We start from the raw sequence: 21,533 nt of genomic DNA on the forward strand, positions 1-21,533 counted from the left end.
ATACCCTCTAAAGTAAAAGGGGGAAAGACATTCCAAATCCTGCACAAAGAAAGCATGTGCTCAGATAAGTATATAACTCCTGGCAAAAACAATTCAATCAACCATTCTTCCTAAGATGTTGTGTGACTTCTGAGAAACAGGGTACTTTTCTAACAAAGATTAAGTTGCTTCCACTGTGAGTGGTACCAGCTAGTCATATCCTGACGTGTCATAAAGGACAGACAGGAAGTAGGACCAGCACAAAAGAAGGAAGAAAAAAAGGAAGCATTGATGATCAAACAGCTAGTTGTTCACAGCAGTGATTTCTTTTTCTTTAAATTCCCTTTTACAACTAAGCAATAGGATGACTTCTAACAATGCGCAACAAAAACACTCCAGAAAATTGTTTACCTTGAAACAAAAAAAAAATATCATTCATTTCAAAGCAAAACTGCAGCGCACAGCACTCTACAGCAAGACTCAAATAACCATGTTGGCATTAAAGAAGAATTCCTTTGCACAATAGGAAGAAAAAAAATATTAGCTAGAGACTTCTACTTTTGGCCTACTATGGCTAAGCATGTATTAAAGGCATGAGCGGAAGTAAAATTAAAAAGCAGAGACCAGCAATATTTGACAAGAGCTAAATTCTTTAATCCAGTTCCTGTAAGATCCCATTTAGATTTCCACATGAGACATAAACAGCCTTGGAAATGGTTTTCAAAAATCATTAGGTCTACAAAATTTATGTACAGCTTGCAAAATTTGCATTGGCCAAGTCCACATGTATCAATTCACATTTACCTCTTTTGTCCTGTCTAACCAGCTCTAACATCCATAGATTTTTATGTAGTTAAAAAATATTCACATACAGTTTACATGCCAGTAGACAATAAATTAAAACTCTTTTATTATTTCAGCATACACAAAATATGGCCTGTATATGTACATATTTGTACTTATGAATGTGCACATGTATATATGTGCTAATATATCAGAATTTAGTGCTCATATGCAGAGTAAAATATGACATATGTGCATATATAAAACATGCATAGATATTTCTATATATGTTTATAATTTGTATATAGCTATATATATCGTTTGTGTGTACACTCTTTTTATACATATACATGAGTATGTGTGTGTATATGTGTGTATATATATACACACAGAGACGGAGAAGCACCCAATATGTTTATTTCTTTATTTAGTAAGATACCCATTGAACTTCTCTATAGACAATCATCCTACCAACATAAACATTTAAATTTTCAAGTGGTGACTTGAAACTGTAGATATTTATTCTCTTGCTTCCTGACTGGTTATATATTATAAATAAATATATTTTTTAAGATTTTTTGTTTATTTATTTGACAGAGAGAGACACAGTGAGAGAGGGAACACAAGCAGGGGGAGTGGGAGAGGGAGAACAGGCTTCCCGCCGAGCAGGGAGACCGACGTGGGGCTCGATCCCAGGACCCTGGGATCATGACCTGAGCCAAAGGCAGACACTCAACGACTGAGCCACCCAGGCGCCCCTATAAATAAATATTTCTATTATTTATAGATGACTTCTTCCAACACTAGATAGTGAATAATCCTAAGACAAACCAGGAATAAAAATGATGAAACAATATCTTGAACTAGGTTTGGTTAACTTTTCTAGATCAATTTCCCTTCTCTCACTCCACTGTGAATAGATATAATATACCTCCATGAAAAAAGCTAAACTTTAGCCATATAGTTCTCTACTATCTTGAGAGGTTCTAAGATTCTAAATTTATGCCAAAAATTGTTTGAAATTTGACACTTCTATAAGTGGGAAAGCAATTAAGTGAATTTAATCTCAAAAGAATTTTTTAGCAATTAAAAAATAATTTACTACCAATAAATAGTATAAAAGATATATTCTTCAGATTACTTAAGTACATTTAGTATATTACAACATTAATTTTGAGACAGATAATGAAGACCACTATCAACCAAGTGGACAATGCTGGATAAAGAGGGGAAGATGAAAAATCCCTTAAAATGTTTATTATATATATTTAAAAATTACCATGAATACATAAGGGAAAAAATTCTGACCACAAATAACATCTAGAATTTGAGGACTGACTGATCTTGGGTCAGCTAATATTCTAAATACTTCAACTGCATTAACTTATTTAATTTCCACAACTTTGTGAGATGGATATTATATTTAAATTATTTCAAAAATCTTTCTATATCTATATCTCAATGCCTGCACCTACCAAATCCAGACATATTTTCCTGGATTACAGATTAATCACCCTTACTAAAGTAATAACATACACTCTTACCTTCTTGTTCCTGAAATTTTAATAAACATGCTAGCTAAGGGGTAGATGCTATATAACTCTCCATCTAAATATGGTAGCTGCCTCTGAATTTAGTCTGGACATATTTAGAGTGAATAATCTGACTAGTTTGGACATACGTATATGCCTGTAAAAACATCGATGTAGTCAAAACAATAAATACCCCTCACCTCCAAAGTTGTCTCATATCCCTTAGAGTTTTTGCCTCACTGCTTCTTGCCCACCAACTACTTATTTGCTCTCTATCACAATTCCATCAGTCGTTTTAATTGTTGATATTCTGATAGGCAGGTAGTGATATCTTATTATGATTTCACTTTGTATTTCCCAAATAACAAATGATGTTGAACATCACTTCATAGGTACACATGCCATTGATATATCTGTAAAGTGTACGGTAAAAACTTTCTCTACTTCTAGTTGGGTTGTTCATTTTCTTATTTTTGAGTTTTTTATGTATTATGGAATATATATATATATATATATACAGTCATATATATGAATATATATATATATAAGTATGTTCATTCATATATGTATATATAGTGTTCCTTAGTCTGCTTGGGCTGCTTATAAGAAAATACCATAGACTGGGTGGCTAAAATAGAAATTTATTTCTCTTGGTTCTGGAGGTAGGAAGTCCAAGTTCAAGATTCCAGTGAGGTGCCATTTCTAGTGAGAGCTCTCTTCCTGACTTACAGTTGGTCACCTCACCATGTCCTCGCAAGGCCTAACTTGTGCAATGAGAGAGCTTTCTCTTCCTCTTCTACGTGACCTTTCATGAGGGCCCCACCCTCATGACCTAATCTAACCCTAACTTCCTCCCAAAGTCCCCACCTCCAAATACCATCACACTGGGGCTTAGGGCTTCAACATAGGAATTTTGGAGGACACAAACATTTAGTCCCTAACAACTTGTACCTAGAACTTTACATATTCTGGATGCAAGGCTCTTTCAGGTAGGTTTTTATTCCAGTCCATGGCTACTAATCTTCTCTTCATTTATCAGAATCTTTGAAGAGTAGAAGTTATTAAGGTTGATGAAGTCCAATTTCTACTTTTTTTTTTTTTGATTGATCATCTTTTTTTCTGTCATGTGCAAGAAATCTTTGCCCAACTAAAAATCTCAGAAGTTTTCTCTTAGGTTTTCTCCTGATCTATTACATGGACTATTGATCTTTTAGGGCTTTCATTTCTCTCAGCACCAATCTGCAGTTTTCAGTATACAGTCTTATACAATCATTTCATGGTTTTTGTTACTATTATCTAGGAAATTTGTTTTATTTCAATGTTCAATTGCTTGTAGTTACATGAATATAATCAGTTTTTTGTATATTTGTCTTGTATACTGCAACTTTCCTAAAGTCACCTCCTAGTTCTAGTAATACTTTTGTATATTCCTGCTTTTTCTACATAAGTGATCATTTTCACAGTATATAGAGACAAATGTACATCTTTATTTCCAATCTGAATTGACACTTACTTATGTTAATTGCTTTGTTGCACTGACTAGAAGCTCCAGTACAATTTTGACAACAAATGGAGAGAGCAAACATACCTCCCTTTTTACTAATCTTAGGAGGAAAACAATTAATGTTTCCTTATTAAGTATGATGTACTTAGCTGTAGGGGGTTTTCTGGACTCTGTTTATAAGGTTGAGAAATGTTCCTTCTTAGTTTGCTAAAACTTTTTTTTAATCATGAAAAGGATTTGCCTTTATTTTTATTTTGTTTTACTAAAATGATTTTGCTACATCTGTTGAGATGATTGTATTGCTTTTCTTTTTTGTTAATATACTATTTATAATATAATATACATTGATTTATTTTCAAATGGTAAACCTATCATGCCTGAAATAAACTCCACTTGATCATGACGTATTATCAGTTTTATATATTGTTGAATTTTATAGCTAAAATTTTAGTCTTTTTGCATTTATATACATGAGGAATATTGATCTACGCATTTTATTTCTTGAAATATCTCCATCTAGTTTTGGTATGAAATTAATATAGTTTTCATGAAATGAATTACACTGCTTTCTCTTCAATTCTGGGGGAAGGAAAGTTTGGCTAAAACTGGTATCGTTTTGGTAAAATTATTGTGTGAAGCCACTTGAACCAAGAGGTTTTTGTTATTTATATTTTTGTTAAAGATTTTAAACTATAAATCCAACGTCTTTCATAGGTATAGTGCTATTCAGATTATTAATTTCTTCTTGGGTGTGCTTTGATAGTTTATATCTTGCAAGAAATTTGTCCATGTTACCAAATAATTGTATATGTATTTGAATAAGTTTTTAAATCATATTTCTGTATTATATTTTGTAATATTTGTAAAATATATAGAATTATCACTTCTTTCATTCTTAAAGAACCAAGTTTTGATTTCATTCAGTTTCTCTATTTTTTGTGTATGTTTTGTTTTCAGTTTCACTGATTTTCACTCTGATCTTCAGTTTCGTTGTATTTAATATTTTGGTTTTGTTTGCTTTTCTTTTTCTTGTTTCATAAGTTGTTAGAAGCCTAAGTCAATGAATAAAGACCTCTCTTTTTTTATAATAGGTGTTTAGTGTTAAAAATTTCCCTCTACATTCTACTTTACCTGTATCACATAAATTTTGGTATGTTTTGCTTTCAGTTGCATTCTGTTCAAAATACTTTCTAACTTCCTTTTGATTTCTTCTTTGACCTATGGGCCATAGAGAATAGTGTTATTGAATTTCCAAACATTTGAGGATTTTCAGAAATATTCTGTTGCTGATTTCCTTTTCTCTTTTCTTTTCTTTTTTTAATGAGGGAGGGGTCAGGAGGGGCCAAAGGAGAGGGAGAGAGAGAATCCTAAACAGGCTTCATGCAGGGGTGGATCTCACAACCCTGAGATCATAACCTAAGCCAAAATTAAGAGTCAGATGCTTAACCAGCTGAGCCACCTTAACCAACAGGAGCACCTGTTGTTGATTTCTAATTAAGTTTATTATGGTCAGATAACTTACTTAGTATGTCTTTAATTTTTAAAAATCTATTGAAAAATTTTCCATGCCCCAAATGTGGTTTACTTATACATACTTTCTGGCAATTTAAAGGATGTATATTCTGTGTTGCTGAGTAGAGTGTTCTATAACACCCTTCAGGTCATGTTGGTTAAGAGTATTCAAGTCTATTTTGTCTTGCTTATTATCTTTTATTTCTTTTATTGATTATTTAGGGAAAGGTTTTAAATCTTTGACTTTATTTGCAGATATGTCTATTTCTTCTTGCCATTCTATCAGTTGTTGCTTCATATACTTTGAAGTTTTGTTATTTGTTGCATGAACATTGATTATTCTTATACACTCTTATGAAATTACTTTCTTTAACTCTGGAATAGTCTTTATTCCAAAATGTGCAATGTCTGATATCGATATAGCCACTCTAGTGTTCATGGTTAGCATTGGGATGGTCCATATTTTTTTTTCCTTTCCTTTCCTTTCCTTTCCTTTCCTTTCCTTTCCTTTCCTTTCCTTTCCACCTATTTGTACTTTTATATTTAAACTGGGTTTATTGTAGGATACATGTAGAGTTGAATCTTGCATTTCTATCCAATCTAACAATCTCTGCCTTTTAACTGACATGTTCAGAACATTAATATTTAATATGATCATTGATATAATTGAATTTAAATTTATCATTTTTCTATTTGTTTATTTTCCTACACCTATTCTTTGTTTCTCCCTTCTTTTGAATTGTGTATTTTTATGATTCAATTTTATTGCAATTTTGCTCATTAATTATAAATTTTCATGCTTATTTGTTGTTTTAGGATTTATTTTATACATCTGCAAGTTAACTGAATGAATGTATGTTAAGGTGGTATCATGTTACTTCACATGCACATAACAACTTTTTATCAAAGGTGGAAAATTGTGTTCTACTATTTCTTCTAACATTTTTCTGCCTCTCCTCTTTCTCCAGGGCTCCAATTATATATTATCCCTTAGTCTAGGACTAATTACTCTCTACCAGAAGACAAAGCCCTTTTTAATATTCAAACCAAAGCCCCTGAATTATAAGAATGTCCATCCATCTGACTGTGTGGAACAGGTACTATTCCCAGCTCTGTATGAGCTTGGGTTAGCATCCCCTCAGTCTTTCCACGTGTTTCTTTCCCAGCCTCAGTCATTTTCCTGATGTGTACATGTTAATCAGTACTCAACTAAATACTTGAGGGAACACGGCAAATCTCCATTTTTCTCTCTATTCAGTCTCTCCTCTCCCATATTCTGATCAGTAAACTCCCAGTTTAGTCCTTTCAACTCAGGGAGATGGCCAGTATCTGCCTGTGTCCTGCTCCTGTCCCCCTCCCGTGGCTCTGCTTCATGGCCTGGAGATTTTTTTCTGGGCATTTAACTGTGAAAATAACAGATTCTCTCCTTCTTTGCATCCTGTCTCTCAGGAATTCCTGGCCTTCATTGTTTGACGTCCAATGGCTTGAAAATGTTGTTATATGTATTTTATTCCTGTTGTTTAATTGTCTCTGAAAAGAAGAATAAGCCAATTATTGTATTCCCATCTCTTCTAGAAGTACAATTAAATACTTATTTTCAAGTAATGGGATTACATTGTATATGTCACTTTGCATCTCTCTTTTTAGTTTTATAAAATTTCTTTGAAGTTAACTCATATCTATTGATTTTTTTTGAGATGATTCTTAAACTATTTCTAATTCCTTTAGAAAAGAGCATAAATTTATAAAAAGCTAAGCCTTTCAATATGTGTAACACCTAGGAATAGAAAAATAAAAGATATTAAAAACAAAACTTATGAATAGTGAATGGAAGAAACTTTTAGACTACCAAAACACTTCTGAAAGTCACTGTGATCAATAAATGCACGTCTTTGTAATTTCCATATTCCTTTTGCAACCATTAATTTAGCATTTAAGGCATGGAATCCTCTTCCAGGACAAAAAGAGATTGGCACACCTGTAATTAGGACCTAACTGAGTTACATAGACTAGCAATCGAAGAAGTAGTATGGCCTACTATTATATACTTTGGGTTCATCTTATCAAGCAAAGAACTTTTACATTCATTACCACTCCTTTCTGTGAATTAATAATAAAAGTACTGTAAAGATTGAGTCAGTCATTAAACCATCATTCTAAGTGTGGATCATGTGAGAGTTATATTTCAGAGGAAATAACATCTATGTTTAGAAATATATTATGTGGGGTGCCTGGGTGGTCTGGATATCTGACATTGCAGTCAGTTAGCTTTCTAGTCAGGTCATGGTCCCAGAGTCCTGGGATCAAGCCCTGTATCAGACTCCCTGCTTAGTAGGAACCTGCTTCTCCCTCTCCCTCTGCCAGCATGCACTCTGTCTCTAACTCTTTCTCTCTCTCAAATAAATAAATATAATCTTTAAAAAAATACATTATGTTTCTATAGCATATATTAATCATAATCTTATGAAGTCAGAATAGCAGATTTTATTTGGAAAAAAATGTTTATTTAACAAATACCTATTTATTTGTTATCTACCTATCTATTATCTACCTTAGTTTGGGATGCTGTAACAAAATAATGTAGACAGGGTGGCTTATAAACAATAGAAATTTATTTCTCAGAATTCTAGAGGCTGGAAGTCCAAGATCAGGGTGGCAGCAAGGTTAAGTTTGTTGAGAGTATTCTTCTGGGATGCAGAACTGCTGACTTCTTATAGTACCCTCACATGGTGGAGAGCACAGAGGGGAAGCAAGCTCTTTAGTGACTCCTTTAAGGGCACTAATCCCATTTATTGGACCTCTACCCTCAAGACCTCATTTAACACTAATCAACTCTAAAAAGCCCCTTATACCTAATGCCTTGGGGGAGTATGATTTCAACATATGAATATTCTAGGGACACAAACATTTAGTCCATAATTCTATCATCATCTATCTATCTATTATCTATCTATCTATTTTCTATCATCTATCTATCTATCAGCTATCATCTATTTATCTAGCTATCATCGTTGTTTTTATTCTATTCTATTTTGTTCTATTCTATATTTTCTATCCATTTATCTATTTCTTGTGTTTGATGTCAGACTCCCTGAGCTTGAAGCTCATTCACATTACTTATTACCTGTGTGCCTTTATGGATTTCTTTGTGTTTCTATTTTCTCATTTAGAATATGAGAAAAATAATCATTATTCTTTATAGAGTAAAGGAAAAAAAATGATGGAAACCCATAACACAATGTCTGACCTTTTTCCTCAGTAAATGTAAACTATTAATTTCTGTTTCTGCTAAGATTTTGATATCAGTCATTTCTTATTATCTATGATTTCTATCTCTGTGCCATGTTAATCCAGAACCTAAGCCCAGATTTTTGTTTGTTGTTTGTCTGTTTTTTCTTCATTCAATCCCACTTAACAAAAGATGATTTCATGTGAGCATACTTTATTCAAATCTTGATGAAATGGAAAGGCATTAGATTACAGAACTGTTTAGCAAACATCTTTAAAAATTGAAATATCACAGATCAAAATCTGTAACTATTGTAGCCTCTGGGAATTCTTCACAGGTAGCTATTTCAAAGCAATTGCTCAGGTCCTCTTAGTCTCCCAGCGGACTGTACCCACACAGAAATCCTGCTAAATTCTTAGGTACTGCAGTCTTACCCCAGCCAACTCTCTCTCCTCACCTCATATTTTTGACTAAATAGCTTTATTAGGTGTGTTTCTGAATGATTCCTGAAATGGCTTCTGTAATTAGCATTTGACTGGGTTTTATCTTGTAGAAAAGAAAGAAGGAGGGACAGAGAGGATAGAAAAAAGGAGGGAAAATGGGAAGATGGAAGAAAAGGAAGTCAGAAACCAGCCCACTTAGGTGTAAAAAAGAACATTTTAAAGAAATCTCTTCACTTACTACAATATAAATGCTGTGTCCTCTGGCAAAAGGCGCCGAGCTCAAAACAATCTTTTTCTCTGATTAAATAATTTTGTCTGAAACTTGCTATAGGATTTGTCATCAATTAAAGTGCCCCAGATGCTGAACTTCTGCCCAATTAGCAATTGTTTCTGAGTTTACAATAGACAGAACTTGATAATGCTTTTTCCCAAACAACTCATTACAAGGTAACTGGGTAATCTGACCTTTAAGGTGCTTACCAATCCAGAGATTTTAAAAGGCTGTGATTTCCTCATTTATATACAAACCTTACAGAAAGTTTAAGGGATTTTATTAAGTCTTACTCAAATTCATGGAAAAAGCTAAATGCTGAGTTCTGAATGGTTCCCTCAAATGGATTTATATGCTAATATTACCAGAGATGTAGCCAGTCTTTATTTATTGACTTGATGGCTATTATCTACATAGACTTCTCTAAAATATTCATTACCATATTATCTAAGAAGTTCAAACTCTAAAGGCCATTTAGGTTCAGAATTTATCTATATGTGGGTGTGTTTGTCCCATTAGCTTAGGAAATGATCATCTAAAGGCTTAACATGGCTCTTGGGACAATGTATCTCCTTGAATTCACCTCCTAGACATTAAAATAAAGACACAGTCACCTGGTTTCTTTGCCTTGGTTAGGATTCTACCAACACTGCAGTATTCGGGTACACTCCATTTATTTGTGTCTTTTCCCAGGGCATCTTTCACTAACTGTTCATATTTTTCTTCCTTTGTTCTTTTGTGCCCCGTGGCATAGCTCAATCAATTATTACAGTCAGGGCTGATGCTGCAGGATTCAAACAAAGGCCCACTAGCAACAAAGAAACAATGGCAAGAGCAAACTGTAGTCTGTGTCGCCGGATCAGCTGATCAATCCATGATTGAATTGTTTTTAAATGTATGTCAATTCAAGAACAGGGCTCAGAGATATATTTGAGGCATGAAAGAGAGGGGGAGGTGTGATTCCAAAACAGTTTTCTTCATAACAGTACAGAGCTGACCTTGCATTTAAAGATAGAGAATGGGGGAAAAGCTATATGAAAGTGTGAACAGTATGAATAAGTGCTGTTTATAAGAAGCTGTTTTAATACCCTTGCTAAAGCTGAACAATAGAAAGAGACAAAGCTCTGAAAAATGAACGTCTTTCCCTGCGATTGATCCTTTTATCTTTCCATTCCTGCCCAGATGATAAAAAGCATTTACAGGGTAAACAAGCATCAGTGCCTTTATTTTCCCCAAATATGAGATAGAGCTTCCTTATTTAGAAATTTGCTATTAGAGTATTTGCTATAGTATATTTCTGCCCCCCTCCCCACCTGCACCCTTGTTTAAAAATACATTAAAAAAGAAAAAAGAATTTAAGGTTTTGAAGTGAAAATCTGCAATTCCTTATAGAAACCTTTTGGTTTTGTTTTGTTTATTTTTGCAATTAATGAACTCATTCTTGGCACAAAGGTACCTAGAGTGATGCTAAAAATAAAATAGACTTTGAAGTGAAAAGGGCCTTGTTTCAAACCTAGATGACACTCTTGAAAAAACCCAGGACAATTGCCAAATGAAAGTAAGTGTTCAGCTTACATAATCCCCACTCCCCCCACCCCACTTTTAACTATGTTATTTCTAAATTTCTCTAAGACAACATAATTGCCTAACAGCAACACATTGTATCTTAAATAGGAAAATTCACATTTAATATGGACATTGTAGCAAGGAGTAGGCTAAAGGCTTCCACCCATTGTGTCACTTGCTTCTTATCATGACTCTTCTGGGTGGTCCCACCCCCTTGCTTAAGGCAACTGCCCTCTGGAGTTCTTAATAACATGCTGACTGCATGCCGTTTGTAAGTGACAAAAGTGAGGTGTGAAAACAGGTCTGGTTAAATCCAAGGATCTTCTTGTTTCTCTTCATCGATGGTTCTCAAATGGTAAGGCAAATTACAATCAATGACAGTGGCTGAAAGAAAAAAACACAGACTGCTAGGCCCCAGCCCCAGGGTTTCTATTCACTGGGTCTAGATGGGGCCTGTGAATTTGCATTTCTGACAGCTTCCCCCACCCCCCGCCCCCAGGGTGTTGCCAGTGCCGTTGGTCTGGGGACCATAGTTTGAAAACCACTGCTCTGTACTGTGCTGCCTCTCATTGGAAAGATATACTTGGGGTATTTTACATATTACTACAGACAAGATTTGCTATTCAAGATGAAATACTTGAGAATCATTTGAGAGATGAAATACTATATAGTGATGAGTTAAATCGTATTAAATTCTTGGTTTTTATGCCTGCAGAAATCACATGCTATGGGGATTAAAAATAATTAATAAAATATAATCCATGTCTTCCAAGAGCTCATCAACTAGTTGAGATTACAGCCATAGATATATATTTAAATTTATCATTAACAAAGCAAACACAATGAATGCTTCAGCAGACTTTTATAAAAAATGTACTCTGGGAATATGAAGTAGGAAATTCTATTTTAAAACAAGTCCTTACCTTCAACTTGCTTTACCTTTGAATCACTTCCTCCTTTTGTCTCTTGCTTTCAGATAAAACTAAATATATTCTATTTACTGTGGCTATTTCTTCAAATCACACTTACAGCTTTTAAAAAACAAAATTCAGCCAATTTGATCATTTAATAGGCTTTATTCAATGGCTCATGGATTGCGCAGCATCCCATAGAGCCAGCGGAACGGAGCTCCAAGGAGCTGGACAAACTGGGAGGCTTTTATAGGAAGAATGGGGAAGGGAGAAGGGAAGAGTGGATTACCTCAGCTTCCTTTGGGGGGTGGAGAGGACGTAGGTGGCAGAGCACCTCACTGGTGCTGACATGAAAGTTCCAGACTGACCAGATAAGACACCTGTCCTGAGGAAAGCAGAAACTGCAACTAAGTTAGGTACTGAACCTTGGTTTGGTGATGTAGGCTTAGCACAAGTGACTCCATTGGGGGCCTGTTACTTCTTTTTAACACACCTGAATCACAAAACAAGGCTTCCACATCAAACACAACAGTAAAACTGCAATGGGAGAATTCACCCATAACCATCTAATTGGAAAATCCAAAGGTCTGAAAACAGCCCTTATGTTTCTGAGGCCTTGGGCATGCTGTTGATCATTCTGTAAGCACCCTTAGCCTAGGTGACCCCAGCATGTCTTTTGTTTCTCCCACTCACTCAGACCTCTAAGCTCACTTCTTTTTGTCTCAAAACCTCTTCTGTCTCCATCTAGCCTTTAAACTGCTCTTCCCTGAGTTTTGTCATAGGTTCTTTTCTCATATCTTACAAGACTTTCTCCATCTCACAAAGGAGTGATTTTTATTAAAATGAGTCTGTACCTTATTGCCCCTTCAAAAAACATCCACTGAATCCCAGTTGCCTAAAAGGCAAGCAAGGCTTCTCATCATCTGGTCTGGTTAATTTTCCATGGGATCTCTTGCTTCTCTTTTATCTGCTCAATTCATTGTGCATTTCCATAGATCCATTATTCCATTGGTTATTTTTAACTTGAGATACACACGACTGAGTGTGATTAACTCACTCCATGGGTACACAAGAGGCTTCTCCTTTGCTTTTCTCTCTCTTCTACTCCCGTGGTACTCTCCTGCCACCTTTGTGCTTTATTCCTTGTCGATTCTTCTCATGCCTACAGACATACACACTAATTAATTTAACATGATCTTCCATCCCATCCTACATATGGTCAGTACAATATATATTAACACTTGGAGATCATGAGTTTTTTTTGTGTGTGTGGTATTCTGTGAACATATTTTTTACCAATCTATTCATTATCATTCTTAGTTCTAACTTGTTTTGCTTAGTATTAAGAACTTGAAATTTATTCATTTTTCTCTGTGTAATTCTCCTTCCTTAATTTTGCAAAAAAAATTTCTATTTTTCATTCATGCTTGATCGCATTGCTTAGTATTCCTAACATAGACACTTGTGTTTTTGCTGAAATAGTTTCTTCAAGATTGCTACTTTCAAAAACGGGCTTTTTTGTGATAAAAATTTTAAAGTATTTTCACTCAGAGAATATTTATTTCACTTTCATATTTACATAGCAATTTAGCTACATATAAAATATGTTTAGATTTTCCTTGAAAAATTGAAAAAAATTACCCATTGTCTTCATTTTAATCTTATATTTAAATAAAATATAGGTTTTATACTTAACATATTATATATAATTATATTTAGTATGTAACATTATATAATTTATATATAATAAATAATTATATAATATATACAACTTAAACATTTTGTGTATTATATTAAATTATAATATATGTTATATACATATAGCATATTAAATAAATACTAGGCTTCTTATACTTTATCACCTAATGTATTTAGTTTTTTACTTCTCTGACATTCAAATAAATGGTATTAGCTGTATAAGTAAAGTGGCTTGCAATTTTATTCCATTTTGTATTCCTGAGACCTTTATATCTATATGTGCATCTCATTTATTTTCATTTCTGTGTAGTGTTTATTGTAGGACTACTATAACATGTATTTATTCTGCTATTGATAGCATCTTGTTTTGAAGGGTTTTGTTTTGTTTCATTTTGTTTTTAGAAACAAAGTTGCCATGAATATTCTTGAGCATGTCTTCTAGTGCACATGCTGAAGTTTTCTCCAGGGTAAATACCTAGGATGGATTGCGGGAATACAGTGTATGCACATCTTCAACTTTCTAAGATGATGCTAAGTTATTTTTCAAAGTGATTGCTCTAATTTTATTCTCATTAGTGCCTTTGTTGCTATATACCCTCATGAAAACTTTATATTTCTTGACATTTTATTTTTTGCCCATCTGATGATGAAATTGTATTTTATTGTAGTTTTTCAATACCAATTTACCATTTATTTTTTTTAACACTTTTGGTGGAGAACATTCATATATCCTCTTCTTAGAAGTGCCTGTCAAAATATTTTCACCATTAGTTTATCTTTTTCTCTGCCATGCATATGAGTTATTTTTATATCTTCTATAGTAATCTATGATAGATATATATAATATAAATAACAATCTATTTTAGATATGTATATGTGTGTGGCTGCGGGTGTATGTACACACAAGTTATTCACAACTTTGTGAATAACTTTTAGTCTTCTGATGAATAGATGTTCTTAGTTTTAAAGCAAGTGAAATGCTCAAACTTTTAACTTATGTTTTATGCTCCCTGTATCTTATTTAAGGAAGTCATTTCCCTCCAAGACTATACAGTCTCCGTATTGTCTTCTAAAACCTTTATAGTTATACATTTCACATTTAAATCTTTGTCCTTTTGGAAATAATAGTAAAATTGGAATGATATAAGGATCGATAAATCTGTCATATAAACAAACAGTTTTACCAGCACCATTCATTTAATACTCCATCCTTCCTACAACTAATCTGCTTTGCTCTGTTAGGTATAAACTGTCCATATATGTACGAATGTGTTCCTTAACCCTCTACTTTCTCCATTGGTCTGTCTTACTTTGCCCCAGTGCAAAATGTCTTAGTCGTTTTAGCTTTTTAGTAAGTCCAGTTATCTGGCAAGGTAAGTCACGTACTTTTGCTTTTTTTTTTTATTTTTTAAGATTTTTATTTATTTATTTGAGAGAGTGGGCAAGGGAGAGAGAGAAAGAGCAGGAGAGGGGAGGAGGGGCAGAGGGAGTGGGAGAAGCAGACTCCCCACTGAGCAGGGAGCCACAGATAGGACTCGATCCCAGGATCCTGGGATCATGGCCTGAGCCAAAGGCAGATGCTTAATGACTGAGCCACCCAGGCACCCGCTTACCTCTGCTTCTTTGTCAAGAGTATCTTGACTTTACTCTATCATTTGTTCTCACATACAATTTTTAGAATTATTAAACTTCATGTCAAATTTATGAAATATTTTGTAAGGTTATATTGGAATTAAAGTAAATATGTAAATCAATTTGTAAAGGAGTCACAATATCATATTAACTCTCTATAAAAATGGTACATATTTCCTCTTATTTAAGTCTTTCAATAATTTTCTTTCTAATAGGCATTGTATGTTTTGTGAGAACTTTATGTTGTTGGTTATTGTCAGTAATATACATTTTTTAAATCACATAAATAAAAACTTTTGTGATTAATTATGCATCCAAAATTAGGCTGGTTTTATAAATTTTAATGATTTCTCTTAAATCATTGTAGGCTTTCTACTTAGGTAATGATACAATCTATAAACAATGAGGGTTTGTCCTTTTCCTTTCCAATTTACATAATTCTACTTTTTTCCTTGCCTTACCATACTGATTAGACAGTATTCTTCTTTGCCTTTTTTTTGAATATGAAGAGGATTTAAAAAATATTTTACTATTACATATAATAGGTGTATTAGGTATTTGTGTATGTCCTTTATCAGATTAAGTAAAATTACTTCTCTCCATATTACCTGATTTTTTTGAAATCATAACTGGATGTTCATTTTTACTAAATGATGTTTTCTGCATCTTTTGAGATGATTAAGAATCCAGAAATAGACCCTCACATATAAGGCCCATTGATTTTTGATAAAAAAGCAAAGACAATTCAAAAGAAAAATAATAGTTTTTTGCAACAAATGTTGCTGGAAAATTGGATATCATATGTCCCCAAAATAAACCTATACCTACACTACATAGAAAAATTACTCAAAATGAATTATGTTCCCAAATAAAAAATCTATAGCTGTAAAGTTCCAGAGTTATGCAAAGACTTCTTGGATATGACACAAAAAACACAGTTCATAGAGAAAAAACATGATGAATTGTACTTCATTGTGAATAAAAACTTCTGCTTTTCAAAAGAAACTATTAAGACAATTAGTACACAGGCCATAGATGGGGAAATACTTGCAAGTCATGTATTTTAAAATTTGCTGAAAGGTGTATAATACAGGGTATGTAAAGAACCAGGAAAAAGCAAAGAAGACAAAGGAACAGTTTAATTTAAAAAGAATGGACAAGAGAGCTGACAGACAATTCACCAAAGATAATCTATGGATGGCAAGCCAGTACATAAAAAGAAGTTCAACATCACCAGTCATTAGGGAAATGTAAATTAATACCAGCATTGCACACCTAATAAAATGGTTAAAATTAAAAAGACTGATCATACCATGTGTTGGCAAGGATGAAGAGCAAGTAGATTTTTACACATTGCTGCTGGGAGTATAAAATGTACAATCACTTTGGAAAATAGTTTGAGAGTTTCTTAAGACGTTCAGTTTGCACCTACCCAAGCTAACCATCCAGCTTTCAAGACATTTACCTAAGAGAAATGAAAGCATAGATCCACACACAAACATATACATGAAAGTTCATAGCAGCTTTGTTTATAATAAAAAAAAAATTGGAAGCAACCAAGATATCCAACAAAAGATGAATGGATGAACAAATGATGGTATATCCATGTAAGGGAATATTATTCAGCAATAAAATAGAATGAACTATTGATACATGCAACAATGTGGGTATATCTATAAATAACTGTTTTGATACAAACAAAAAAGATTATGTACAATATTATTGCATTTATATAAAGTCCTAGAAAATGCAAACTTATCAATACTGATAGAAAATAGATCTGTAGTTGCTTAGGAGTAAATGATAAGAGATATAGGAGGGGTGGACTACATGAAGAAACTTTTGAGGGCAATGGATGTGTTTACTATCTTGCCTGTGATGGCTTCACAGCTATATACATATGTACAAACTTATCACATTATACATAGTATTATATGAAGTTTATTGTATGTCATTTAAACCTCATTATAGCTATAACAAAAAACTACTCATTGGTAAAATATTGAATGTTTTTACCCTTAAATTGAGGTTAAAGCAGGATGTTTAGTCTTGTGACTTCTATTCAATACTGCACTGCTGGTTATAGCCAATGGCAATAAGGGAAGAAAAGGAATTAAATGTTCTCAATGCAAGTAGGTGAAAAAAAGCAGTCTTTTACTACATGGTGCTGGGTCAACTAGACAGTAATATGGGGAAAAAAACACACCTTGACCATTATTTATGCTTCACACAAACATGAATTTAAGGTAGAATAATTAATCCAATCAATTAATTAGATTAAGTAATCAATTAGATTAATTGATTTGAGGTAGTCCTAAAATTAAAAAGCTAAAGTACAAAGTACCTAGAAGAAAACAGTAGAATAGCTTTGTGATCTCACTGTAGGCAAAATTTCTTAAGGAAAATGACCTAAAAATATTAACCAAAAATTTAAAAATCTCACTGTAGGCAAAATTTCTTAAGGAAAATGACCTAAAAATATTAACCAAAAATTTAAAAATTTGTAAACTGTTCTTTTTAATATTAAAACATTTCTGCTTCTCAAAAGAAATTAAAAAAGCAAGACACAGAGTGGGAGAAAATATTCACAATGACCCAGCATCCTGAATATATAATGATTCCCATAAACCAGTAATAAAAAGATAGCCTATTTTTTAAAAATGAGTAAAGGACTTGGAAAGGCATTCACAAAGGATATCATATAAATACATGACTAACAAGCACATGAAAAGATGTTCAATGTCATTGGTCTTCCGAGAATTACAAAGTAAAACACAGCAGCCATTACGCACACATTAAAATGGCTAAAATTTAAAAGACTACATAATACCGAATGCCAAAGAGGATGTGGGGTATATAGAAAACTCCTACAATTTTGATGGGGGTGTAAAATGATACAGCCCTTTTAGGAAATCTCTTGGCAGTTTCTAATAAATTGCACCTACTATCAGATCCATCTGTTCTACTCTGTGCCAGTCTTGGTTCAGGCAGAGGAAAGAAACCATGAGCAATTTGAACAAGGAAAGTTTAATAGAAATTGATTAAATATAACAAGGGATTAGAGACTAGACAAGTAAAGGCAACTCCAAAGAACACAAGAATAGCACATAGAAGGAACAGCCACTACTTCTAAGGCTTACATAAAGCACCTCAAAGAGTGACACCTACCTCTCCGGAGAAGACTCAGTGGGATGCTCACTGGATGGCAGAGTAATGTGACCATTTCATGTCAGTGGAACTTGGTGGAAATGGACTCCTCAAGAGTCCTGAGTAGAAGCACAACAGCATCTCGTTAACTATAGACAGTATGTTATACAGCAGATCTCTATAATTTATGCATCTTATATAACCATTTTATACCCATTGAAGAGCTTCCTATTTTCTGCTCTCCCCATCCCCTGGCAACAACCATTCTATTTTCTGCTTTTATAAGTTTGACTCTTTTAGATGCCTCACGTAAGTGGAATCATGCCATATTTGTTCTTCTGTGACGGACTTAATTAAACAAAAGCATCATGGTTTTGTTTATTACCTTGACTGGGGTCATGGGATTACAGGTATGTCCAAACTCATCAAATTATACACATTAAATATGTGCAGGATTTTTTTGTATTTCAATTATGCCTCAATAAAGTTGTCTAAGAAAAAAAATTCTGGGGAAGCTTGTTCATGGAGATGTACCTCATTGGAGACATTCTCCTACAAAACTTGCAGGGGTCGGGGGGGGGCATGCCCTGCCAGGGGAAACTGTTGTGTGCTGTAGAGGGCAGAGGCTGAAGAAGTTGTCCACACTGCAGAAACTTGGCAGAGAAGCTAACTGAAACCCAAAGGCAAACCTTCTTCCTGCAATGTTTCTCTAGGGCCCCCTGTTGACAAAATTCAACCTGGGGAAATTGATGAAGGAAAAAGATTTGATTGTCCCAGATCCATTTTCACAGAGGAGGCCAAGTTTTCAAATGTGGAACTGAGAGGCGATAAATAAGTAGCTGACACACCTTTCCAGGTTAATTTCCAAAGTACTAATTTCCAGGTAATAATTTCCAAAGGAAATTAAAATATAGTTATCATAAACTCTTCACAAAGATGTTCATTACAGCTTTGTTATAGCAATAAAAGAGAAAAACATGGAAACAACACAGCATAAATGGTTTTAACACAAGATTAGATTAAGACATTCTGGTATATTTATACAAAGGCACACTATACAACAATAACAAAGCTGATTTCATGAGACATATGCAAATCTGAAAAATATGTTGAGCAAAACATGCATAGTCTATGATTCCACTTTCATGAAATTATAGAACAACAAAATTAATTTTGGGCAGAGGAAAAAAGAAATAAGAATGGTTGAGTCCAGGCAGCGAACATGGATGAAAATTAATTGGAAAGGCACAGAGGGAACTTTTTAGTGTTGCAGTAGAGTTCAATATTTTGATTAGATATTGGTTAAATTACTGCACATTCATCAATCCTATCAAACTGAACTCTTAATATGTGTGCATTTCACTGGATATAATTTTGCAACAATTAAAAAAATTATACATCTGTGGTGACCTGACTAGTTTAGATCAAATTAGGGAAATAAGGTTGTAATTTAAGAAAATGTGTAAATTCTATTTTTTTCCATACTAAAATATTCCGACAGAAAGAGCTTTAGTAACATTTAGTCTTATTTTAGTTTATGGTCACATCGTTTCCTAAGTCAAAATGCAAGACAAATAAAACTTTTTAGGATGATCAAAAAAATTATAGTATGGTATATATTCGCACTGTTATGTAGCCTGTCTTAATTGCTAATTTCCAGGGGCTTTTATGTCCCTAGAAACGAAGAAAATGGGGCACGCACATGTGAAAAACGATTTTTATCTCTGTTGAAAGATTCATGTTTTAGCCTTCAAACAAGAGACAGTAAAAAGACTTGCTGACAAATACAAACTTCTCTAAAATAGGAAGCCAAGCAGAACGTGGGCCTTCTTTTCACATTTTTTGGTTATGTGAAGCACAATAAAAGGAATCAGAAAAAGCTATCCAGTTATTGTGACCTATATAACCCACTATTGCCAAAGGGAGTAAAAATGAGTTTAATCTAGTTGAAGGTATAGTCAATAAGTTTTTAAAAGCTGCTAAGCTGTTAGCTTTGAACGATTATGTGGAGGTAATATATCAGACATGGCATCATCATAATTTTTACAATATAATGATGTGGTCATTAGAATTACAAGAATCTCTCCAGCATGTATCTTTAGCAGAAAATTCTACACATTCTGTGCTCAATTCCATTTGCTGATGTGCAAATTGCCAAGGCAAGCTTCTTGTGGAGCAAAACATGAATGAAGGTGGGTTATGAGATACAAAGTAATGTAAGCAAGGCAGTCAAAACAAGTAATGATCTGATTTTGTGTCAAAATAAAACAAGAATTAAAGAATGGAGCTGCAAGTGTTAATTTCTCATATTTCCTATTTTCATAGAAATGCATGACTATGATCGGGGTTTCTGTAGCAACAGGCAAGAATGTTATCAGAGTATCAGAATCGTGATATAGATAAATGGCTTCTCATATAATTTCTTTCTTGTAATCACAGAAGGGTATGTATCAGAAATGATGTTATAGCCCTATTTAAAGAACAAAGCAACAACTGTGTCTCAGCAGCAGACTTTTGTTCTTGTCAGAATAGAAGGTGCTAACTACAAGAGGTCTTGTATCTGTAAAGAACAACACAAGTGATTCTATTATTACATGTACCGATTGATTATCTCTCTTGCTTTCTATACCACTGTCTTTCAGGACTTAACAAAAAAACTGACACTTTCTATACTGACCCTAATGTTGGAATGTGAAGTAAGTATATTAGAAAGTGGATTTTGCACAAAGAGTAAGTGAAGTCCATATTTTGATTTTCAATTCCAATAAATATTTTCAATACATGAGTACCTGAGTAAAAAGTTACATATGTTTTATAAATGAGGACTTGTCCCTATAAGCCATATATTTTTATAAGGGTAAATAAGAAACTTGCTTGGATTTTGTTATTAATAATAAAAGATGTATATTTTTATTCTTAATAAAAATTATTTGTTTTTCTAAAGTATACTTATTTTTCAAAGAACATTTAACTTATAATGTATAATCATACTCTATTAAAAAATTACCATAGAAAAATCCATATGTAATATTGCATATTTATGTTATTTTTTTTAAAGATTTTATTTATTTATTTGACAGAGTGAGAAAGGGAACACAAGCAGGGGGTAGTGGGAGAGGGAGAAGCAGGCTTCCCGCAGAGCAGGGAGCCTGATGCGGGGCTTGATCCCAGGACCCTGGGATCATGACCTGAGCCGAAGGCAGATGCTTAACGACTGAGCCACTCAGGCGCCCCATTTTTATGTTATTTTAATAGTTTTCTCATCTTACTGCATTAGAGAAACCCAAAAGTGGTGTTCTAAAATTCTGAGTTTTCAAGTAATGTCA

Source organism: Callorhinus ursinus, unplaced genomic scaffold (assembly GCF_003265705.2).
Source record: "Callorhinus ursinus isolate GAN/ISIS: 27379988/994484 unplaced genomic scaffold, GSC_fseal_2.0 scaffold11, whole genome shotgun sequence".
NCBI classification, from domain to species: domain Eukaryota; kingdom Metazoa; phylum Chordata; class Mammalia; order Carnivora; family Otariidae; genus Callorhinus; species Callorhinus ursinus.